The sequence below is a fragment of the Thalassophryne amazonica genome, chromosome 16, assembly GCF_902500255.1.
Source record: "Thalassophryne amazonica chromosome 16, fThaAma1.1, whole genome shotgun sequence".
NCBI classification, from domain to species: domain Eukaryota; kingdom Metazoa; phylum Chordata; class Actinopteri; order Batrachoidiformes; family Batrachoididae; genus Thalassophryne; species Thalassophryne amazonica.
This window is the reverse complement of record NC_047118.1, coordinates 3,494,435-3,520,724: the sequence shown is the minus strand read 5'-3', so window position 1 is coordinate 3,520,724 and position 26,290 is coordinate 3,494,435. Positions and strand designations below refer to the sequence as shown.

Genomic DNA, 26,290 nt, shown 5'->3' with positions numbered 1-26,290 from the left:
TGCGCAAATGCAAAAAAGCAGTCCTACATATTTGTTTAATATGCACATTGAATGACATATCCTGATAAAAAAATGACTCCAAGATTTCTCACAGTATTACTAGAAGTCAGGGAAATGCCATCCAGAGTAAGGATCTGGTTAGACACCATGTTTCTAAGATTTGTGGGGCCAAGTACAATAACTTCAGTTTTATCTGAATTTAAAAGCAGGAAATTAGAGGTCATCCATGACTTTATGTCTGTAAGACAATCCTGCAGTTTAGCTAATTGGTGTGTGTCCTCTGGCTTCATGGATAGATAAAGCTGGGTATCATCTGCGTAACAATGAAAATTTAAGCAATGCCGTCTAATAATACTGCCTAAGGGAAACATGTATAAAGTGAATAAAATTGGTCCTAGCACAGAACCTTGTGGAACTCCATAATTAACCTTAGTCTGTGAAGAAGATTCCCCATTTACATGAACAAATTGTAATCTATTATATAAATATGATTCAAACCACCGCAGCGCAGTGCCTTTAATACCTATGGCATGCTCTAATCTCTGTAATAAAATGTTATGGTCAACAGTATCAAAAGCAGCACTGAGGTCTAATAGAACAAGCACAGAGATGAGTCCACTGTCTGAGGCCATAAGAAGATCATTTGTAACCTTCACTAATGCTGTTTCTGTACTATGATGAATTCTAAAACCTGACTGAAACTCTTCAAATAGACCATTCCTCTGCAGATGATCAGTTAGCTGTTTTACAACTACCCTTTCAAGAATTTTTGAGAGAAAAGGAAGGTTGGAGATTGGCCTATAATTAGCTAAGATAGCTGGGTCAAGTGATGGCTTTTTAAGTAATGGTTTAATTACTGCCACCTTAAAAGCCTGTGGTACATAGCCAACTAATAAAGATAGATTGATCATATTTAAGATCGAAGCATTAATTAATGGTAGGGCTTCCTTGAGCAGCCTGGTAGGAATGGGGTCTAATAGACATGTTGATGGTTTGGAGGAAGTAACTAATGAAAATAACTCAGACAGAACAATCGGAGAGAAAGAGTCTAACCAAATACCGGCATCACTGAAAGCAGCCAAAGAGAACGATATGTCTTTGGGATGGTTATGAGTAATTTTTTCTCTAATAGTTAAAATTTTATTAGCAAAGAAAGTCATGAAGTCATTACTAGTTAAAGTTAAAGGAATACTCGGCTCAATAGAGCTCTGACTCTTTGTCAGCCTGGCTACAGTGCTGAAAAGAAACCTGGGGTTGTTCTTATTTTCTTCAATTAGTGATGAGTAGTAAGATGTCCTAGCTTTACGGAAGGCTTTTTTATAGAGCAACAGACTCTTTTTCCAGGTTAAGTGAAGATCTTCTAAATTAGTGAGACGCCATTTCCTCTCCAACTTACGGGTTATCTGCTTTAAGCTGCGAGTTTGTGAGTTATACCACGGAGTCATGCACTTCTGATTTAAAGCTCTCTTTTTCAGAGGAGCTACAGCATCCAAAGTTGTCTTCAATGAGGAGAACATAAAGAAGGAATCATATCCTTAAACTTAGTTACAGTGCTTTCAGAAAGACCTCTAGTGTAATGAAACTTATTCCCCACTGCTGGGTAGTCCATCAGAGTAAATGTAAATGTTATTAAGAAATGATCAGACAGAAGGGGGTTTTCAGGGAATACTGTTAAGTCTTCAATTTCATACCATAAGTCAGAACAAGATCTAACATATGATTAAAGTGGTGGGTGGACTCATTTACATTTTGAGCAAAGCCAATTGAGTCTAATAATAGATTAAATGCAGTGTTGAGGCTGTCATTCTCATCATCTGTGTGGATGTTAAAATCGCCCACTATAATTATCTTATCTGAGCTAAGCACTAAGTCAGACAAAAGATCCGAAAATTCACAGAGAAACTCACAGTAACGACCAGGTGGACGATAGATAACAACAAATAAAACTGGTTTTTGGAACTTCCAATTTGGATGGACAAGACTAAGAGTCAAGCTTTCAAATGAATTAATTAATAAGATGGAGTGGAAGATTGCTGCTAATCCTCCGCCTCGGCCCGTGCTTCGAGCGTTCTGACAGTTAGTGTGACTCGGGGGTGTTGACTCATTTAAACTAACATATTCATCCTGCTGTAACCAGGTTTCTGTAAGGCAGAATAAATCAATATGTTGATCAATTATTATATCATTTACTAACAGGGACTTAGAAGAGAGAGACCTAATGTTTAATAGACCACATTTAACTGTTTTAGTCTGTGGTGCAGTTGAAGGTGCTATATTATTTTTCCTTTTTGAATTTTTATGCTTAAATAGATTTTTACTGGTTGTTGGTGGTCTGGGAGCAGGCACCGTCTCTACGGGGATGGGGTAATGAGGGGATGGCAGGGGGAGAGAAGCTGCAGAGAGGTGTGTAACACTACAACTCTGCTTCCTGGTCCCAACCCTGGATAGTCACGGTTTGGAGGATTTAAGAAAATTAGCCAGATTTCTAGAAATGAGAGCTGCTCCATCCAAAGTGGGATGGATGCCGTCTCTCCTAACAAGACCAGGTTTTCCCCAGAAGCTTTGCCAATTATCTATGAAGCCCACCTCATTTTTTGGACACCACTCAGACAGCCAGCAATTCAAGGAGAACATGCAGCTAAACGTGTCACTCCCGGTCCGATTGGGGAGGGGCCCAGAGAAAACTACAGAGTCCGACGTTTTTGCAAAGTTACACACCGATTCAATGTTAATTTTAGTGACCTCTGATTGGCGTAACCGGGTGTCATTACTGCCAACGTGAATTACAATCTTACCAAATTTACGCTTAGCTTTAGCCAGCAGTTTCAAATTTCCTTCTCTGGCCCCCGGAAGACATTTGACTATGGTTGCTGGTGTCGCTAACTTCACATTTCTCAAAACAGAGTCGCCAATAACCAGAGTTTGATCCTCGGTGGGTGTGTCGCTGAGTGGGGAAAAACGGTTAGAGATGTGAACGGGTTGGCGGTGTACATGGGGCTTCTGTTTAGGACTACGCTTCCTCCTCACAGTCACCCAGTCAGCCTGCTTTCCCGGCTGCTCGGGATCTGCTGGAAGGGAACTAACGCCGGCTAAGCTACCTTGGTCCGCACCGACTACAGGGGCCTGGCTAGCTGTAGAATTTTCCACGGTGCGGAGCCGAGTCTCCAATTCGCCCAGCCTGGCCTCCAAAGCTACGAATAATCTACACTTATTACAAGTACCGTTACTGCTAAAAGAGGCCGAGGAATAACTAAACATTTCACACCCAGAGCAGAGAAGTGCGGGAGAGACAGGAGAAGCCGCCATGCTAAATCGGCTAAGAGCTAGTAGCTGTGCTAAGCTAGCGAATTCCTAAAAACACACAAAGTGAATAATGTGTAAATAATTTAGAGGTGATTCAGCAGAGGGAGTGCTTTAGTTAAGGCACGTGAAGATTACACTGTGAAACAAATCGTTATCTAGTTAACTAGATCAATCTAACTGCACAGATTAAACAGCTAACAGATACAGAAAAACACCGCTGTGCTCCGGAACAGGAAGTGATACAATACCGCAGTGAGAGCCAACCACCAGTAGAGGCAAGCAGCTATTATATCAGCTAATATTCACCAGGTAACAAAACCATTGTTGACCAGTGTTATAGAAACGTTGCACAATTGAATACCACTCTTGAAAAATGTCAGCTACCTATTTTATAAACACTACCCAATCTACAGCAACACGTTCATGTGGCATTTTATATATATATTATGTGTGTGTGTGTGTGTGTGTGTGTGTGTGTGTGTGTGTGTGTGTGTGTGTGTGTGTGTGTGTGTGTGTGTGTGTGTGTGTGTGTGTGTGTGTGTGTGTGTGTGTGTGTCTGTAAAATTACATATGATACCAGTGAAATACGGGCAAACTAAATAAAAATGCAAAGGACAAAGACTCACAGGATTAAACGCGGCAGTGTAGCACACTATGGTCACATTCTGTGCCATTTAATGAATGCACCCAGGGACCTTCTGCTTTGTCAGATTTCATGCCTTAGTTTTTATTTTTAACTAAATAAGAAACATAAAAAAGCAAATGACGAAAAGTGAAATCAGTGCTTTATTTCTGGGGTGCTGTGCTTCTTGTTTTGTTGGCAATGTCTCAAACCACGCTGTGAACCCATGTGGTTCACACTACAATTAGGCTGTTCTGAGATCACCATTTCTCTAATGAAGGCTGTAGAACATGAATAACATCTGAACAGAAACTGGGAAAAACACTTCTCCTTGTAGAAATGAGCCACTTCACCGTCACAAGTGCAAGAAAGGAAGGGAACTAACCCCCTGAAGGGAAAGATTGTTCTCCAACCAGCATTCCTAAATTCGGCATGCAGCAATAATTTACTGGAATATTCTCTTGTATAGTTGGCACTTGTTGCTGCAGCATGCAGAAACAGTTGAAAGTTTTTAACTTTCAACAGAATGCACTGTCACAGTGTGCAGCTGCAGCTCACGCAGCCAGCGGTGATGGAATTTACAGATGAAAATAATGGAACATCTGATTTACTGCTGCATAACATGTGAATGCCATATCAGAAATACTCTTTTGGGCTCATCTATATCATATTTGTGGAGAGTAGAGCTACTTGAATGAGCCAAGAATGATGTAGACCAGGACGGAAGACACACAAAACACTACCAACTAAGTTTTTCTTTACCTCCATTTGAACCTGCCAAAGAAATCTAAGAATCTATTTCCATTAGACCCCCACTGATTAAGAGAAAGCACAAATTCCCCTTTTAAGGTGCTTTCTTTTCATTTAATACTCATGTGTTGCACATCAAAATGTTCAGAACAATCTCAGCTAGTAAGGCATATAAAGGTTTATTGTACAAATATATGATTTATTAATAGAAATATAATGAGAAGTTCACCAGGATGCAGTGGAACATCATTAGGGTTTAAATTTCTTAATATCACTGAAAAAGAAGTCCTGAAATTTCAGCTACAATTTTCCACATAATAACTCATTTTCAACATGAAGTAAACAATTAAAGACATTACACCTATAACTTTGGACATGCTATTAAATATTTTGATGATACACAATTATACACAAAATATATTTTAATTTCTGTTCTCACAATACATGGGTGTCACTTATGCTGAGTAAGACTGTATTCCAAGTTCTATACCCAGCAAATGTGAACATAATAGAGATACTTCAAATGTCAGCAATGGTTTATTTATTCCTCACATCACCAATACTGTTAATGGTCAAATGAAAAATACTTTAGTTTATTGTAAAAAGCAGACCATGAAACACAACCATTTATTATTATTATTAGTAGTAGTAGTAGTAGTATTGCTGTTGTTATTAATACCTTCTAATGTCAAAGACAGCTCGGCTCATCTGTAATTAAAGCTGTACGGCCATTCAAATTTCACAAAACTGACAAATAGTATAAGGAATAGTTTGCACCATGTGTCATGCTTAGTTATCACGTTACAGGGTAACATATGTCACACGTCATAGAATCCAATGTACATCAACATTGTTTGACATTTACTTTGCAAACCAAGCATTCAACACAGACAAAACTATTCCATTTATTAATCCTATTAGTTCAACCAATAATCTGCACCACCTTTTACAAAAATTGGAGCAACTTTAACTTTTGACCCCTGTACAAACTGAAATTGATCTTTGTCACCATTCTTGCTGTTTTTTTACCCCATAACTTCATAACATTCAGTCATAGATAGTCCAAACTATACCTTTTTGTAATCTTTGTGATCAGACACATAATGTGGTGTAGCTTTGAATATGATTGGAGCATTTTTAAATTTCGACCACTGTGTAATTCTACATTGACCCCTACCTGGCCACCATATTAGATTTTCAAGTGGCCCACACGTTTTTCTCAAACACTGATTTATGAAGAACAGTCATGCTAAACCTGATGCTTGTACCACCAGGTGAAGGATCGTTTCAGTTAACTGCTGCACTAAAAAATTAGTTTCTACTGAAATCCAAGCATTATAATGTCAGTTAACAACAATAAAATTATAATTCATTTTAGTGAAGAGAACATATTTACCGGGGGGGGGATTCCATCAAGAATATTTTATTTTCCATTAAACTCTGTCTTCAGGAGGTTTTGAAATTACTGGACATTTCCTTTGACCTCGCGTGATGCACGTATACAGGGTGTGCATGCTAACATCTGTAAGATGTCTTGTAAACCACTTTGGACGTGGTATCTGGTTTCAAAATCAGTGTTTTTAGATTTAGAAGTGTCTATTTCTCAGTAATGTATGCAGAATATATGAGAAACATATTAGACTCATACAGAAATAAGATGTTTTGAAGTTCTTTCCACCATCTTGGATTATTCTGTTTGAAAGAGCAGCCAGCTGATGTCACCATGCATCTTTGCTCTGATTGGCTGTCACCGTGTGCTTCCCAGCATTCAATGTGCAAGTTGGGGGTTAGTCCTCATGTGATCTATGATCTATCACTATCATAGACTGTCTGGGTCGCAACTGAAAGCAGTTCAAGGCCGTCTGTTCATTTGAAATTTTCCCCTTCAGGGGACTATTTATTAATATTTTCTACACAATGCAAATTCTGATCATATTGGCAACATCATAGTATCAATCCCTATTTAAAGGCACCCAGCTAAATAAAATTATAGTGGTGCCAAAGAAAATTCTTTTTATGACTTAAATCTTATATTCATCATACATACATAAATCATACACTGTTAAATTGTAAATTAGACTCAAAAATGGCTCTATTGCCCCCGGTGGCTGGTTGAGGTGTAGTTCTTTGACCCCATCTCCTCTATATAATGTATCTTACTGGTTTTTTGTTTGTTTGTTTGTTTGTTTTTTTACTCCAAAGATAGCATTTTTTGTCCAAATACAATAGTTATAGCCACATATTTTGTGATCCTTAATGTCTAAAACACTGTGGAGTGGGCGTGGCTTAGGGGAGAATCTGATGATCAAACACCAGGTAGTTAGCGGTAAATGGTGGAAGGACAGCTGAAGAATGAAAAAAAGGTAGCAAGGGAAGGACGAGGAGGCAGCAAGCTGTCTGAGCGGTCATGATGAGGAGAAAAGAGAAGTCGTCTTGGCTGTGTGCAGATGCTGGTTCCAGTGCCAGCTGGTTGGGGGTGGGCCCACCTGCTTCCGGCTGTCCCCATCTCCCTCGTCTCTGCTGTGGGAAAAGTGACAGATGGAGTCCGGAGGTTCTGCTCCCATCCCAGCGCTGCTTCTTCAGTCTGTCTGTGTCTGTGCTGCCCTGGCATGAAGGCGACACGCCAGGGGAACATGGGGACCGTGCCCGGTGTCCAAACCTCCACGGGTGCCAGGGTCAACTGCTTACAGAAAGGGGTCACCCCGCCGCCTCCCCTCCTACAGATGCTCTGCTGCCTCCATGTGGACTTCAGTAATCACTACACCTTCACTGTGGCGTTCCGGCTCAACGGTGGCATTTCTTCTCAGACAAAATCTGACATCTCAAGGACTCCGTCAGCGATGCGGCATTGAATTTATGAACACAGGTACGGCTGGTGTAAGTAAACTGGCTCGTTCTTCAGTCCATTCTGTGTAAGAGCCGAGAGTTGGAAAACATCCAGCAGGAGCCACGCCAAGCTGTCTCTCTTCTACACATTAATGTCAAACAACATTATCCCTGAGGAGCATCTTTCAACATGCATATCATTTGGAATGTGTGATAGAGTGATAATAGGTTTGTGAGTCATGGGGTCACGGGGTCACATGGTCACTGGGTCGTGTCAAAACCCCAAAGTCCTGAAGTCCATCACAGGGTGGTTTTGACCAGCTTTTTGTCACTGGTTCTGCAACAAATCAATGCAGGCTGATTCTTAGCGCTCATTAAGGACCTGTTATGGCGACTCAACCCCCTCCACTTGTTCCACCAGGTCACTTATTAACCTCCTGCTTATTTATTTCAATGAAATGAGCAAATTACAAAACCCAATATACAAAATCCTGTCTGAAGAAATGTATCTGTTCTCTGTGCACGGCAGTAAATCATTCAGTAAAATGTAAGTATGGAGGAACAACCCTTATCCACCTCACGTGGGATTCTTTCCCATTCCTGCTCTTGTAGGGGGAAAAAATAGAAATATGAAATAGTGGCTGCATTAAAGCTGGAGTCTCTTTGTATTTTTATGATTCAAATCATAAAAAGGATTTTCTTCTGCACCACGATAACTTTATTCCTCAGTATTTAAATAAGAGAATCACAGTCTTTTTTGCCAATATGCTCAAAATTCACCTTGTCTAAAAACAATTTAAGACCAGACAACATGAATATTAGCATCCTCACTGTTACCAGTTAGTAGTAGTACTAGTAGTAGTAAAAGAAGAACAAGAAGAAAGAAAAGGAAGATGAATAAGATGAATTACTGTCACAGTACCGTTGTGGTCAGAGGTTTGCATACACTCATCATGGGCATGGGAATTTAGGGCTTTTAATGATGTCTTTGAACTGTTCTTTTGTCAGAATGGAGTGATTGTACAGCAAACATCATTAATGACTTCAAAAACAAGAATTGGGTGCACTTGTTTGAATTTATTACCACCACCACCAAAGTTGGAGGAGCTTATGTGTAGCTCCTGTTTGTTTGTCTGTTTGTGACAAACAAACCTGCCTGGAGTCCATAATATTTCATATATAGTTTTGAAATTTTTACTGAAAAATTCATATCCTGATAGGCAAGAAATGTGGGTGTGGAATCCATTAGCTTAGTGGGGAATTTAGTGCAGAAAATCCACTATGGCGATAGTGCAGTTTATTTGCCAGGGAGGGAATTTCAACAAGTTGAGACTGTGGCCTGCTTCCGTAGTCGTGTCCATAAAAATCATAGAGGAATATGCTTTCCAAACTTAATACCCATTACTATATTGGATGATGTTGAAATTGAGGATGGCCCAGTAGTTGTTCCAGCAATGGCAAAGATTTCGTGTCTGCTACCTACAACGCGTGGGGAATGTCTCAAACCTAAACCTACTTCTAGGCATCTTATATATGCTACTCTGGAACCACCCCTAAACCCAAACAGTTCAATTGTCAACCCCACTGAGGTCCTAGACTGGGTCTCATTAACATAAGATCACTGTCCTCCAAATCATTGTTGATCAATGATCTAATTATTGATCATCACTTAGATATGATTGGGTTATGTGAAACCTGGCTTAAACCTAAATGAGGCCTGCCCACCAGCATATAATTTCATGGCTGCAAAATTACAATTGATTTATTAAGTTTTTACTCTTTAATCGATTCAAAAATGACAAGATATAATTTGTAAAATAAAATATTTTGAAGTAAAATAAAATGCTAATACTGTAAAGGTGTTCATTGGTTATGATTTTTTTTTATCATTTATATTAAAACTTGTGGCATTTGAAAGTGCTGGATTGTGGTGACAGTATTTCACAAGACTTTATTTAAAATTCAGTTTGTCTGGTGGTTCAATCAATCAATTTTTTATTTTTTTTTATTTTGAACTTAGTTGTCAATTCCAGTATCATGGCAGTTCACAATATAAGCAAATCAAATGAACAAAGCTTCTTTGTACTCTCTGTACCTCTACACTCATATGAAAAAATAAACAAGATCAAAAAAGAAGCAAATCAAAAAATGACAAAGTTCAAAAGGGAGTGGGAAGAAGTAAAAATCCCACCCCAGTGCACATATCTTCAGTGGTTGCTTAATTGACAGTAAATACAACTGCAGTTAATTTACAATACCTAAATATATTTACAACTTCCCCCCAAAAGTGATCTCCAAATTAAATAAAACATTAAAAAAGAAAACTCAGCAGTGCCACACAGATAACAGGAATGCAGAATGCCACCATAGACTTCCATTTTTTGTATCTAATAACAGCCATGGACTTGCTGCCAGTAGAACTGCAGGTTGAGGTGCTGAAGTATGTAGGTATCGTGGACCTACTCAATGTGGAGAAGGTCTACGGCCACATGCCATCCATCCGCACACCAAGTCTTTGGAGAGAGGTGAAGATGTACAGGGTTGATGACCAGTACTTGCCAGAAGCGTGGGAGTTTATGACCAAGGAAGTGGGATACCACTTGAAGGAACTTCATTTGCCCTACATGGCAGAAGAAGAGATAAGCTTCAACAACGGGGAAAAAGACTTTTCATTGGCAATACTTACCATGTCTTTTAGTGTCTTTAAGTGTATTATTTATTTTACCAGGTAATAGAATAACAGTTCTAATAATTTATTTATTTTGTAAGACACACTTAGGATTTGATTAATTGTGTAGAATTGCAGTCAGTCATTCCATTTGTGGATGGTAACTTATTACGAACACATACATTCATACAAAATAGTAAATAAATTGTGATGAAATTAATACACTTTAGTCATTTTTTTGCAGTATGATAAGAGTCAAAAAGCACTGTTTTAGGCAAAGGAAAACTGTCCAAATTGCACTCAGAATGCACCAAATTGCACCATTTTTTCAAAATTTCGGCATGCCCCCGGACCCCCATAGATGACTTTGCGGCTTTGCCGCACAGTCTGTCCACTCACGGAAAATGTTCAGTCAAAAACTTTTCATTTGCTTGCAGCCATGTAATTTAGTCCTGATGTCTTAGCTTCACATTTGTCAAATACCCAGTCAGTAGACAAACTTGTGGATAGTTTAAACTCAGTGCTCAAAACTACACTCGACATGATTGCACCACCTGTGTTAAAATCACGCCCCCCAAATCACAGTCGCCTTGGTTCAATGATTATCTGCATGACCGCAAGCATAAAGCAAGAGGTCTAGAACGGAAATGGCATCATTCAAAATTAGAAGTATTTCACCTTGCGTGGCGTGATGCTATCTTAGACTATAAGTATGCATTATTGGCTACAAAGCAGACTTACTACTCTGATTTGATCAACAAAAACAAGCATAACTCAAAGTTCTTGTTCGACACAGTGGCAACACTTTTGGATGGACAACCACCTGTAGTTCGCTCTCCTTTTACAGCACAAGATTTCCTGGATTACTTTGGGAAGAAAATAGAAGACATCAGGTTAAACTTATCCCGGCATGCCTTAATCCAGCCACTACACCCTGCTATTGATGTGGGCGCCACTACTGACGTATTACCTAGATTTACAGAATTTGACAGTATCTCACTAGGCATGCTGACAAAACTTGTAATGTCAACAAAAAGCACAACCTGTTTATTTGATCCTATACCAACAAAACTGTTTAAGGACCTGTGGTCCACACTTGGGCCAACTGTGCTGGAAATCATTAATCTTTCTTTAACTTCTGGATCTGTTCCTAAATGTTTCAAATCTGCAGTGATTAAACCATTACTTAAGAAACCTAATCTTGACCCTAGTGTATTGAAAAACTATCGGCCGATATCAAATCTATCATTTTTCTCTAAAATTATGGGAAAAAGTGGTGTCACAGCAGCTCATAGACTATCTTACTGATCTCTTTGAGCCACTGCAGTCTGCTTTTTGAAAATACCATTCCACAGAAACGGCTCTCACTAAAGTGATGAATGATCTTCTGCTTACAATGGATTCAGACACCACTATGGTTCTGTTGCTGTTAGATCTCAGTGCTGCATTTGATACAGTGGATCATCATATTCTACTTGATAGGCTGGAAAATCATTTTGGGATTACTGGGAGTGCCCTTGCATGGCTGACGTCATACCTGACCAGTCGTTCTCACTGTGTTTTGTACAATAACACTACCTCTAAACTTAGTGACATGAAATTTGGGGTTCCACAGGGGTCTGTCTTAGGCCCCCTGTTTTTCTCCCTTTATGTAGCACCCCTTGGGCACATATTGCGGCGTTTTGGGATTACCTTTCACTGCTATGCTGATGATACTCAGTTAGACATGCTGATAACTGCTGGTAATCTCGTTCACATAAAATCCTTAGAAGATTGCCTTGCAGCAGTGAGAAGTTGGATGTCTAGAAACTTCCTACTTTTAAACTCTGATAAGACTGAAATGATGGTTCTTGGTCCAGTGAGACATTGGCATCAATTTGACCAGTTAACGCTCAGCCTCGGCTCGTGTGTCATACATCACACTGACAAATCAAATCAAATCAATTTCATTTATATAGCGCCAAATCACAACAAACAGTTGCCCCAAGGCGCTTCATATTGTAAGGGAAAGCCATACAATAATTACGGAAAAACCCCAACGGTCAAAACGACCCCCTGTGAGCAAGCACTTGGCGACAGTGGGAAGGAAAAACTCCCTTTTAACAGGAAGAAACCTCCAGCAGAACCAGGCTCAGGGAGGGGCAGTCTTCTGCTGGGACTGGTTGGGGCTGAGGGAGAGAACCAAGAAAAAGACATGCTGTGGAAGACAGCAGAGATCAATCACTAATGATTAAAAGCAGAGTGGTGCATACAGAGCAAAAAGAGAAAGAAACACTCAGTGCATCATGGGAACCCCCCAGCAGTCTAAGTCTATAGTAGCATAACTAAGGGATGGTTCAGGGTCACCTGATCCAGCCCTAACTATAAGCTTTAGCAAAAAGGAAAGTTTTAAGCCTAATCTTAAAAGTAGAGACAAAGTGAGGAACCTTGGGGTAATTTTTGATCCTTTGTTGTCCTTTGGCCTCCACATTAGAAATATTACTAGGATTGCTTTCTTCCACCTGCGAAATATAGCAAAGATTCGTCCCATCCTGTCTATGGCTGATGCTGAGACCCTGATCCATGCATTTATCTCTTCTAGATTCTACTATTGCAATGTTCTATTTTCTGGTTTACCACAGTCTAGCATTAGGGGTCTCCAATTGGTTCAAAATGCTGCAGGCAGACTTTTGACACAAAGCAGAAAGTTCGACCACATTACACCCATTTTGGCGTCTCTTCACTGGCTTCCTGTCCCAGTGAGATCAGATTTTAAGGTTCTGCTACTAACCTATAAAATTATTCATGGACTTGCACCTCCCTACCTAGCTGACCTAATTAAACCTTATGTACCAGCCCGGGCTTTACGTTCTCAGGGTGCAGGACTACTTTGTGTCCCTAAGGTGAATAAGAAGTCTGCGGGTCACAGAGCTTTCTCTTATCGTGTCCCTGTTCTGTGGAATGATCTCCCTGCGTCAATAAACCAGTCAGATTCTGTGGAGACTTTCAAGTCCAGACTTAAGACGCACTTATTTTCCCTTTCATATGGCTAGCATACTGGTACAGTTTTGTTTTATGCTTTTTACTCTTTTAATTCATTTATTAGTAATTGGAGCGTGCTGCGACCTCAACTTTACCTAAATTCTGGGTCTTCTAGGGAAGTTTAGGGCTAGTGGCCGGCAATCACCTTAGTATTTCTCTGTTTTTCTTGTTTAATGCTGACAAATTATACAGTATTTTTTTTTTTTTTTTTTTGTCTTTCTGATGCTTGATTCTGTTTTTTCTCTCTGTTTAAGGTGCAGCTCCATCCAGAGATGGGAGTTGTATTCGTGTTGGCGGTCCTCCTGTCCTGTGCGGCAATAGCATTTCTTGTATATTCGTCCGTGAATTGTTCTGTGAATTGTTCTGTAATTTATGTTTGTATCATGGCCCAAGCAGAGGGTCACCCCTCTGAGTCTGGTCTGCTTGAGGTTTCTTCCTCAGAGGGAGTTTTTCCTTACCACTGTTGCTCTGGGGGTTGGTAAGGTTAGACCTTACCTGTGTGAAGAGCTTTGAGGCAACTCTGTTGTGATTTGGTGCAATATAAATGAAAATAAATTGAAATTGAATTGAAAAATATATCCTCCTGATACCTTTTACCTTGAAAATTTTTTCCAAGGTAAAAATTTGTGGAATTGGAAACTAGTGTTTGCAGAGGTTTGCGCTTTACCAGCGTGGCGCTCTAGTCTTGGATCTTTTCTAATCCGCACAGTGTCAAAATGGTACATACAGGCTCGCATATAGTATATACATGCATTCACTTAAATATTTTAAGAAGTGGTGCTGAAGGTTCTACAGTGTCTTTTAACATGTCATGGCCAAGTCCTATCGACTACAACTAGTTTCTCTTTGCCAGCATGAAAAAGGATGGGTGTGATTGCACTTGCTGGACTGATCAATGCCCAGAACAATGGGAAAGTCTAAGAAAGAGCAAAGAAGGAGTATTTTACATTTACACAAGTTGATAAGGTCTCCTGGAGCAATTTCTCATTAATGATGTATGCTGTGCAATGATTAAACCCTGGCTAAAGAACAGCTCAAAGACATCACTAAAAGCCTAAAATTACCATGATCATATATGACATGATGACTGAATGTAAACCACAGCTGAACATAGATGAATACACACAACAGCATTTGTCCTCTGCAACCAACCTAATTACAGTCAGACACTAGGGGCAGTGGACAGCCACAGTCTGGTGTCCTTAGACCAACTCCAGAAGTAGAGACGCTGCCTTGATTTTGTTTAAATAATTTGCGTGGGAGTTTTTTTGTTGTTGTTTTTTACCGTTTTAGAAGTTCTGAAGACACGATGCATTCGTACACAAGAAAATCCTCTGAAAATCTGTGTAAAGTATGTATTTAAAGGTGTCATGTCATAGACCTTTTCAGCAAGCTAACATTGGATCTCCAAGTCTTTAAAACAGATATTAAGCTGTGTAACAAAAAATAAACCTATAGATACTGAGGTGGTGCATCCCTACTATTAGGTAATAACCCTGTTGTGTCTGATGTTTTGTGGATGTTCATGCTGGTTATACGGTCGCGAATTGAGCTTTACCAGCGACATGTTAGCGGAGCTGTTAAAAAGGAGTTTTATTTTTCTGTGGATAATTCAGTCGGCGAGGCTTACCGTCGAGGCAGTGTCGCTCCAACAGCGGGGTAATCAATCAAATGTGAAAATTCATCAATTCCATCAAATGTGAAATGGTAATTGCAACTTCACACCCGATATTATACAGTCTGAAATCTGCAAGGCACTGCATTTTTGAGAAGTTCCTCCTCCAGACAGCACATACTGTACCATATTTCTAAATGATTGATGTAAATGGACTCCAAGACTACACAGTGACTTGTCAATGTTCACATGCCCATCCCTTGGTTTATCTAAAGAATGCTGGCTGTAAAAGTGATAATTTACTGGAATTTCATCAAGTATGGCCATAATTGTATTGAGTGTACATGTATGTCTGTGTGTTTGGTTTTGTCACAACATGAAAGCGTTTAGTTGTTATGCAAAAATTTTGGACAATTTCTTGAGCAATTTGACCATTTGCTTGCATTTGTTTATGAATATACTTTAAATTCTACACTTAACATTTAGTGGTACCAATAACACTCTTGAAATGGGCGACTATAACCCAGTAGGTACAGTAGATTACCTGCATCCAAACTAAATTTACTCATCTTTTTTTCACATTGCCACACAATGAAGGCACATAAATGGTGATATGATAATGATGACGATGATGCTGATAATGTTGATGATGGTGATGATTATAGTGGCTGTTAACAGAATCCCCACGCACAGGTCTCCTCTACCTTCTGGTAAGAAACTTAAATGGAAGAACCAGGGTGTCCTCCCTGCTGGACGTGCCTGAACCACCTCCCTAGGGAGACACTCAGCGGGCATCCTTACCAGATGCCCAAACCACCTCAGCTGGCTCTTTTCAATCCAAAGGAGCAGCGAATCTACTCTGAGCTCCCCGCAGATGACTGAGCTTATCACCTTATCTCTAAAGGAGACACCAGCCACTCTCCTGAGGAAGCCCATTTCAACCACTTGTACCCACATTCTAGTCTGTTTGGTCATGATCCAACTCTCATGACCATAGGTGAGAGTAGGAATGAAGATTGACCAGTAGATCGAGAGATTCGCCTTTTGGCAACAGTACAGTAGAGCGAATGCAATACCGCCCCTGCTGCACCGATTCTCCAGCCAATCACATTCTCCATTGTCCCCACACTCGTAAGCAAGACCCCGAGGTACTTGAACTCCTTCACTTGGGACAAAACCTCATTCCCTACCTGGAGTAGGCAATCCATTGGTTTCCTGCTAAGAACCATGGCCTCAGATGTGTATTGTGTACAACAGGTCATCTGGTGGTGCAGCCGGTCTGCTCTGTGTCAGCCTGATCCCGTCAGATCTCAGAAGCTAAGCAGTGTAGGATCTCGTTAGTACTTGGATAGGAGACCTCTTCGGAACACCAGCGGCTGTGTCTATTTCTCCAGGTAAAACTGGAGTTGCTTCAGGAAAGGCATCCGGCATGAAACTTGTGCCAACTGCCAATGCAGATCTGGCTGCATCCGCCATGCAGCTCCACCGTGACGCGCGGAATTCCTCCGCACGTCTGTCTCAATGTGCCGAAAAAATGCTGATGTCCACTCTTTTCACAATTCCTGTGCTAGTCAGACGACATACCGGATCAAGACAGCGTCCACTTTAGAAATGAACGGCACACTGAGACAGACGTGCGGAGGAATTCCGCGCATCGCGGTGGAGCTGCGCCGTGATGAAGCCTTCCAGGACATGTTGGGGCAGGTCCAGCTCATGCACAATCACAATCGGATAATCACACGACTGATAAGCAACCGACAGCCGTCTGAAATCCACCTTTAAGCCGTCCTGTGAGACCAACACTGAGGTGGTTTTGTCCCGCGTAATGAACGGCTCCGTGGCGCGTCCCTCCGCTTTTCTTTCCATGAAAAAAACTCCTGTAATGGTGGAATGTACCGAAAAAGTGCTGATGTCCACATCTTCAGCCTTTTTGTGAAAGTCAGACGAGGTCCCAGATCAACAAAGCCTTCACGTTGGAAATGATCTGGTTGTTCCAGCGGGATGTCAGCCTGTCGATGGGGGCTGGGAGCGCGCCGCGCTCTCAGCAGTTGTGGGCAGTCTTTAAACCATCTGGATCACTCCTTAATCTGTGTAATCCCCATAAAATCGTCCCTGAAAGCCATCTGAATTTTCCGAATGGTGTCCACCTGGAGGTCTCTCACAGTTTCTGGAAAAAAATTGATGCAGCAAAGCTCCAAATCATTCAGACATTTTATTTGCAATAAAAATCCACCGAGAGGGGTGGACCACACCTCACTCAAAGCCTGCTCACAGGTGAATGATGCAACCGACAGGCGTGAAAAAACTCATGCGTGTGCACAAAGGTTCAAGCTTGGCTGATGCAATCACATGTGATTCAAATCCATATGGTTTTTGAAAAAAATAAAAAGGTCGGATACTTTTCTAACAGACCTCATATATGCTTCCATTCTCACGGTAAATGTTATATATGCTGTCCACTGTAATAAATCCGCTCTCAGTAAGTCATCACTGTGCTGTTTTTTAGCAGAACTGCACTGATGAGCAGTGGATCGAATTATGTTTGAAGTTTTCTCTCCAGCACAAAAATAACTGGGCTGTTTGTCCTCCCAGTAGTCCGTGCTGCTCTCGGAGGTGACTTTAGTGCACATTAATGGATTCTCTGTTCATCAGAACTAAAGTTATGGCTGTACCGAAAGCTTCAGTGCTGCAAGAATCGGCCTCTCTTCCACGTTAGATACTGAAATTTAAACAACACACTTGTTTTAGCATCCAGGCCAGACGGAGGCTCCTTTGGGAAGACAATGAGGATGATTTAAGGACCTGGAGCCCAAATGCAAACATTTGTCCACACCTCTTTAGCATCATGGGAGGCTGGTGTGTGTTCACGGTGTGAGATTTAATGAAAATGAGCTGGAAACGACACACAAAAGGAGCCGGTTACCGACCCAAAGACTTCAGCAGTGGATAAAAAAGGAGGAAGTGCAAAGTTACTCAGTCCAACTGTGTGATATGATCCAGAGAGACAAAGCTTCTCAATTATCACCGAACATGAAACAAATCTAAAGAGAGCAATTTTCACCAAATAATCAAGCCATTATCATTCATGACTCAATTACAGCCTAAATTACCATGTTTCTGCTCATGCCCAGCCATGGAGAAGAAGAAAAAAAAAGACAGATGTGAGGAAACAGAAGGATGATCATGGTGCTCAAACCGGATTGTGGTTCCGCTGGGACCGGTGTTCATGTGCATCGCTGGGATTTGGCAAGATGTGGGTGCTGTGCCAAGCACAAGCCTGATTGAGTGCAAATAAAACTTGTTTGATCTGTTGAATTGAAGGCAAAAATGGCCAACAGTCTATTTGGAGGTAATGTGTGTGGAGATAAAAACACATCAGGAGAACGTTACGGGGTGACTGTACCTCAGAGAGACATACATTTTGTTAAGTTTACTCTTATGAGAAAACGTGATTATTAGACTATTTTGTCCTCTTGTATGAAGTTAATAAAAGTAGATTTTTAAGTTCTGGTGACATTGTATATTAAATTAGGAATGGACCAATCATAATAAGCAAACTGATTCATACAGATATGAAATGGGAAATATAAGCACGAGTAAGTGCATTAAGGTCAGGTCAGGTCTACACATTTCCACATCCACAACACTATGGAACTACTTTTAATCCTAGATGACCATCACCCAGAAAGACAACCAGTCTATCCCAACCTCTCAAAACCTACCATCTAACTTTCACAGTCTGGTGAATTGTGGGCGTCCCCTTGGTCTTATTCTGGCTGTAGGGATCCTTAACACCGAGGCACCTACGTGATTGATCATCAAATCAAATCAATTTTATTTATATAGCGCCAAATCACAACAAACAGTTGCCCCAAGGCGCTTTATATTGTAAGGCAAAAGCCATACAATAATTACAGAAAAACCCCAACGGTCAAAACGACCCCCTGTGAGCAAGCACTTGGCAACAGTGGGAAGGAAAAACTCCCTTTTAACAGGAAGAAACCTCCAGCAGAACCAGGCTCAGGGAGGGGCAGTCTTCTGCTGGGACTGGTTGGGGCTGAGGGAGAGAACCAGGAAAAAGACATGCTGTGGAGGGGAGCAGAGATCAATCACTAATGATTAAATGCAGAGTGGTGCATACAGAGCAAAAAGAGAAAGAAACACTCAGTGCATCATGGGAACCCCCCAGCAGTCTACGTCTATAGCAGCATAACTAAGGGATGGTTCAGGGTCACCCGATCCAGCCCTAACTATAAGCTTTAGCAAAAAGGAAAGTTTTAAGCCTAATCTTAAAAGTAGAGAGGGTGTCTGTCTCCCTGATCTGAATTGGGAGCTGGTTCCACAGGAGAGGAGCCTGAAAGCTGAAGGCTCTGCCTCCCATTCTACTCTTACAAACCCTAGGAACTACAAGTAAGCCATGACCCCACAAATGATGCAAATGGCCAAAATGTTGTAGCTGACATCTGTTTATAATGCACATGATACTCCTTTGATAAGGAGTATCATTTCAAACAAAGTAATTGCAGCGGTACTGTCAAAAAAATGACTCATTGGATTCAGTTATGTGCAGTATTTCCATCTAATAAATATATGTTGCCCCAACTCAAATAAAGCACATCTATGCAAGAAAATTTAAATACATTTAGTTGGGACTACATATATTTATTAAAAGGAAGTCCAGTCCAATGAGTCAGTTTTTGAGTGTACCAATGACACTCCAAACAGACCTAGTACCAAAGACATCTAATTGTCACCTTATGTCGCTTTCCACTGCATAGTACCTGCTCAACGTGACTCTACCTGCTTTTTTCAGACTATGATTGGCCAAACCTGGTACATAGTACCTGTTACCTGGTCCTTGTTGCACTAGGGGAGCTACGACCACTACCTTTGCACCCCCCCCCCCCCCCCCCAGACTAAACCAAACCAAACCAACTGTTTTAGATGGCCCCAAAACACAATCAGGATGTTCCCAAAAATAAAAACTGGCCTCAAGCCAGTTATCCAAGATGGCCGTCAAAATAGGGTTTTTTCATTAAAACACCTTTACACAACATTTAAGATTCAAAATGGCGTCCAAAATGGCCACCAATAGACCCTTATCATTAAAAGACATAGTAGGAACAAACAATAGACTTAATGATGACAGAAATCATTTGTGTTTAAGTGGAAAAACCCCTATTTTGGTGGCCATCTTGGAAGCCATCTTGGATAAGCAGGACTGTCTATAATGTATTATAATCCAAAGATAACTATTCATGGATTTGTGTGTTGCATTCTTCTTTCATGTGTCATGTTGAGTTGTGTCATGGCCAGGGGCGTCGGCCAGGGGGGGGGGGGGGGTAAAGGGTACTATGTACCCAGGGCCCAGAGCATGGGGGGGCCCCACAAAAAACTGGCATTAAATACATTTTTGTGTCGCATGTTATTAATGTCCATACAATGTTGTAAAAGAATATAATTAGAATGAATGTATAAATGTTGCAAAACATAATTCTGCTCTAACAATAATATTGAAAGATCTCTGAGGGCCCTTCCACCCCTGCACAGTTGTACAATGGTTTAGTCCAGGCGCAAAGGTGGCACGCTGCCACACACACACACACACACACACACACCCCAAACGGGATCTCACAGAAAAAAGAGGTGTTTAGTCGTGCTGAAACAACTAATCAATTTAATCAATTATTAAAATAGTTGTCAACTAATTTAGTCATGAATTAGTTGTTAAATAACTTTGTTTTACTGCAAATGTTTGTTTCTTCCATATAAATCAACTGTTTCTGCAGCGCGGCTTTGCTTTGAACCTTGAACCAATCGAAGTAGTGATTCGCAGATCGAAGCACTTGGTGCTTTGTTGATTCAGTGTTTTATTTCACTTAGTCTTAATTTTTCCCCAATAAAACCCCAAATAGCATATGTCTGAGTAATATTTACCTTTTTATGTTAATCTGACCTGTTATGGTCTTCTGAAACAGTTGATAGATGTATTTTATAACTTAAAAACGGGACAGATGCTAACGCGTTAGCATGTCTATGGCGATTTCAATGTTAAAGTTAGCATTAAGCTGTTGTAGCTGTCAGCACATTTTGTTTTCTGTATAATAATTCATGGCTCAGCGTTTGTTGTCGTAAAAGAGTCAAATGTATTACAAATTGTAATATTTTATTCATTTATTTTTATTTATATATCAATAATGATAATAATAGCAACAACAACAATAATAGTAATTATAACTAATAATGCCACAATACAGTTTTAGAGAAACGGACAAAAAGAATCTGATAAACCAAAACAGAAAAGATTAAACCAACTAACAATGAACATAAATAAATATAGAAATAAGTGTTTCCTGCTGGGATAGGCTCCAGCCCCCCGCGACCCTTAATTGGACTAAGCGGTAGAAGATGGATGGATGTTTCCTGTGAACACCTAGTGACTCTTAAACCTCCACTTCATCCCTGTTTTATTTAAGTTTAATGATAATTTGTTTTGGTCAAACCACATCTGTGTTTTTACACAAGAAAAAAATAAAATGCACTAAACTCCACATTTGTGTCTTTTTCATGAAAATATCTTATTAAATATAACATATTACACTTTCGTCAGGCCTTTAAAATACTTTTGTGGACTCTTGCTGTAATATGTTGTCAGTGGTTGAGATCGTTGCTGTAGGCATCTAAACCTGATGGAAATCTCTTTGTGGTGTGTCGGTGATGTACGAGTATGTATGTGCAAAATAAAACAAAACACTACTCCGGGTATGTTTTTGACGAGAATATAACATCATAACTTTCTGTCTGACTTCTGTCTTGACTCTTGTAGAGAAGAATAAACAGAAGCCACAAAAGCTGGAGTTTTAAACCTAACCAGACCCCTCCTACCGAGAGGCTGACTGCTATAGGCTAGTGACTAAACAATAGCTCTAATTAGCACCTATTGTGCTCTAGTTAGCACCCTCCTAATGACAGGGCAGCTGTCCCTCCTAATGATGGGACGGACGCCCAGAAGTCAAACTACCAGAGCAAGAATTTTAGCTGAGGAAGCTTCTGCGATTTGAAGCGAAACGTCCTCGCGTCAAGCAACCCAGTCCAGTTGAAGATTCAAGCTTCTCTACTATCTGCTTCAGTGTTCATGAAATCTGTTTGTCATCGTGATATCCCCTTTTAATTTGTAGAGATACAAGATGACAGCTTTTATTGTTTTAGAGAGGTACTTTATTAGTCCATGCAAGTAGTGAACAGTGCAGGTTCCAGAACACACCCCTGATGAACACCAGAAATTACTGGTAGAAAGTCAGAGATTCTGCCAACACTCCTTAAAGCACTCGGAGGATCGATGTATTGGCTGACGATGATGTCCAGTAACTTGTTGTGGATTCTCAAGACCAATTACTAAACCACTCACTTAAAATAATAATTTACTAGCCCTGTATAGGCTCTGATGTTATGGTTAGAGGTCCAGATGGGACCGGACCGGTCAGGCGATGGACTCAAATGCTGGGAGCAATGATGAGAACAGGTGTGAACAATTTATTTACAATAATGAGTAACAAAGGAATAAAGATGCTGAAGCTGGTGATGGTACCTGCAGAGCCAAGACAGGGCCCACTTGAAGTGGTGGAAAGCCGGGAGCTGCAGTGCAAACAGAACCAGGTTTGAGAGTTAGAGAGTGGGTTGAAATCCAGGACAGGACAGGAACCAGAGCCAAGTGGCCGCACATAGCCGAGGACGGAGGAATGTTCTGAGGAGATGAGTAGTACAAAGGTGAGTGAATGCACTCGTAACACTGGAAGCATTTAACAAGAGAATGTTCAGAGTTTGCGCGAAGGTTTAATGCAGGAATGCTCACAGTTCAGGAATCGTTCAGAGGTTAGCAGTGCAATTAAGCTGCAGCACGTCTTATGACGCAGTTTAATTTAGCTGGAACTTGGCTTCAGAAATGACTTGGAAAATCTTAGTAGTTCTGTATGCAGTTATTGGGAATAAACAGACAAAGTCACTGACAGGAGCTGAATGAGAGGTGGAATCTCACAAACTCAGAGATGACAGGAACTTAGCTGACTGGAGCAGAGCAGCACACACTGAGGCTGACTGCAGATGAACAGCGGCACAGCTGCGACTTCCTAACATGACGTAATAGTTGCATGTAGTGGCGTGGAACCCAGGAGATGCTGCAGCATGGAAGCTGCACAGGAAGGCGTCTGGGAACACCAAAGATCAGAGTACGCTATTACGGGAAATACCTTTGAGAGAAGCTGCGAGAAGCTCAGAATTCACGCTGAAGGCGTCTCAGGGAAATCTCTCAGAAGACAGAGCTCAATGACGAGGTCGCGGTAGCTCATCGAAGCATGGAAGCATCAGTCAAATCTGACAAGGACTGAGCTCAATGCTGGGATTTAAGTAGCCCGCTCATGATCAGGAGCTCATGAATCACAGGTGCGAGGAGTTGATGAATCTCAGGTGTTCCTCGGTTCTGCAGCACACCACCTGGAGGGAAAACAGACAAACAACACACAAAAGGACAGACAGGGAGAGGACAATGGCAGACAAAGGCAGCCCCCGACATCTGAAGTCTGTTGGTGCTGGTACATATGTCCTGATTCTGTAGCATCAAGTGGATGAGAGTCTGACTTCCCCTGGACGGGACACCACTCCAATGGAGGTTACTAGGCAGGTGTGACCAGTACCCATTTACAGCTGGGTGCACTGAGACAATGTAAATAAAGTGGCTTGTCCAAGGACACAGACAGGTAGCATTAGCGGGATTCAAACCCAGGTCTACAGCTTGGCAGACTGGCTCCTTATCCACTGATCTACCTACTCTTAGATGTTGTGATTCAACAGAAATGGATTATTTTGTAAATTTGGAGCACGATAAGTAAGCTCTGCAGCCCGCTGCCTTCTTTTTCACCTGAAGCCAAAAGACCTGACGGCACATTCATGTCAAAGAGTTCTGACAGATGAGACCATGAAATGAGCACAGTTGCCAGAGGTGATTAAACTCTCTTCAGTCCTGTTCCATGCTGATATTCAATCACAGTCCGGGCGCTGCAGCATCTTGCCTGAGGGCACTTTGACAGGATACATGTGCATTTGGTGTTGACTTGCTTCGCTCACTCGATGCTGAGATTAAACCTCACAAATTGGCTGCTGTTGAACAACGTTATTTAATCAAAGGTAAACTTCGAGTCATCAAAGTAAAATCACGTGGCACATATTCGGCCATGTTTGGAAAAATGGAAAAATATGGTTCTAACCAGCTTTGAAAGCCAGAATAATCTTTTGGCAAAGCTGATGCAGACATAGTTACTATTTACAGGGCAATACTACTACTACTACTACTACTACTACTACTACCACCACCATCCTCCTCTTCTTCCTCCTCCTCTTCTTCTGCTCCTTCTTCTTTTTTCTCTTCTACTTCTTTTTCCTCCTCTTCTTCTTCCTCCTCTTCCTCCTCCTCCTCTTCCACTTCTTCCTCCTCCTCCTCTTCTTATTCCTCCTCTTCATCATCTTCCTCCTCCTCCTCTTCTTCTTCCCCTTTCTTCTTCCTCTTTGTTCTTTTTTCTTACTTCTTCTTCCTCCTCCTCTTCTTACACTTCTTCCTCCACTTCTTCTTCCTCCTGTTCTTCTTCTACTTCTTTTTCCTCTTCTTCTTTTTCCTCTTCTTTCTCCTCCTCTTCCTCCTCCTCTTCCACTTCTTCCTTCTTTCTTTTACTTCTCCCTGCTCCCCCTCTTTGCCTTTTTTCTTATTCCTCCTCTTCCTCTTCTTCTTCCACTTCTTCCTCCTCTTCTTATTCCTCCTATTATTATTCTTCTTCCTCCTCTTCCTCTTCCACTTCTTCCTTTCTTTTTCTTCTCCCTGCTCCTCCTCCTCTTCTTCATCATCTTTTTTCTTCCTCCTCTTCCACTTCTTCTTCTTCCTCCTCCTCCTCTTCCTCCACTTCTTCTTCTTCCTCCTCTTATTCTTCTTCTGCTTCTTCTTTTTCCTCCTCTTATTTTTCTACATATTCTTTTTCCTCTTCTTCTTCTAACTGCTCCTTCTCTTCTTCCACTTCTTCTTCGTCCTCCTTTCTTTTTTCTCCCTGCTCTTCTTCTTTGCCTTTTTCTGCTTCTTCCTCCTTTTCTTCCTCTTTCTTCTTCTACTTCCTTCTTTTTTCTTACTTCTTCCTCCTCTCCTTCTTCCACTTCTACTTCTTCTTCATCCTCCTTTCTTTTTCTTCTCCCTGCTCCTCTTCTTCTTTGCCTTTTTTCTTCTTCCTCCTCCTCCTCCTCCTCTTCTACTTCTGTCTTCTTCAACTTCCTTCTTTTTTCTTACTTCTTCCTCCTCTCCTTCTTCCACATCTTCTTCTTCCTCCTCCTCCTCTCCTTCTTCTTCTTCTTCTTCTTCCTCCTCCTCTTCTTTTTCCTCCTCTACTTCTCCTTCTTCTTCTTCTTCCTCCTCTCCTTCTTCTTCCTCCTCCTCCTCCTCTCCTTCTTCTTCCTCCTCCTCTTCTTCTTCCTCCTCTACTTCTTCTTCCTCCTCCTCTTCTTCTTCCTCCTCTACTTCTTCTTCCTCCTCCTCCTGCTCCTCCTCCTCTCCTTCTTCTTCTTCCTCCTCCTCTTCTTTTTCCTCCTCTACTTCTTCTTCTTCTTCCTCCTCCTCTTCTTCTTCCTCCTCTCCTTCTTCTTCCTCCTCCTCCTCCTCCTCCTTCTTCTTCTTCTTCTTCCTCCTCTCCTTCTTCTTCTTCCTCCTCTCCTTCTTCTTCTTCCTCCTCCTCTTCTTCTTCCTCCTCCTTCTTCCTCCTCCTCCTCCTCCTCTTCTTCTTCCTCCTCTACTTCTTCTTCTTCTTCCTCCTCCTCTTCTTCTTCTTCTTCCTCCTCCTCTTCTTCTTCTTCTTCCTCCTCTACTTCTTCTTCTTCTTCCTCCTCCTCTTCTTCTTCTTCCTCCTCCTCCTCCTCTCCTTCTTCTTTGTCTTCCTCCTCCTCTTCTTCTTCCTCCTCTACTTCTTCTTCTTCTTCCTCCTCCTCTTCTTCTTCTTCTTCCTCCTCCTCTTCTTCTTCTTCCTCCTCCTCTTCTTCTTCTTCCTCCTCCTCTCCTTCTTCTTGTCTTCCTCCTCCTCTTCTTCTTCCTCCTCTACTTCTTCTTCCTCCTCTACTTCTTCTTCCTCCTCCTCCTGCTCCTCCTCCTCTACTTCTTCTTCCTCCTCTACTTCTTCCTCCTCCTCCTGCTCCTCCTCCTCTCCTTCTTCTTCCTCCTCCTCTTCTTTTTCCTCCTCTACTTCTTCCTCCTCCTCTCCTTCTTCTTCTTCTTCCTCCTCTCCTTCTTCTTCCTCCTCTTCTTCTTCTTCCTCCTCCTCTCCTTCTTCTTCCTCCTCCTCTTCTTCTTCCTCCTCCTCTTCTTCTTCCTCCTCCTCTTCTTCTTCCTCCTCTACTTCTTCTTCCTCCTCCTCCTCTCCTTCTTCTTCTTCTTCCTCCTCCTCTTCTTCTTCCTCCTCTACTT

The 26,290-nt window shown here is 41.4% G+C and overlaps 1 long non-coding RNA gene across 1 annotated transcript; it reads right to left on the bottom strand.

Annotated features, from left to right (window-relative positions):
- Window positions 1–9,562: 9,562 nt before the first annotated feature.
- LOC117528201 lies at window positions 9,563–24,209 on the bottom strand. Its single transcript, XR_004565696.1, has 3 exons — window positions 23,052–24,209; window positions 22,394–22,549; window positions 9,563–10,121 (listed from the first exon to the last, which is right to left on the bottom strand). It is a non-coding gene; the product is annotated as an uncharacterized LOC117528201 (long non-coding RNA).
- Between the last annotated feature and the right edge of the window lie 2,081 nt (window positions 24,210–26,290).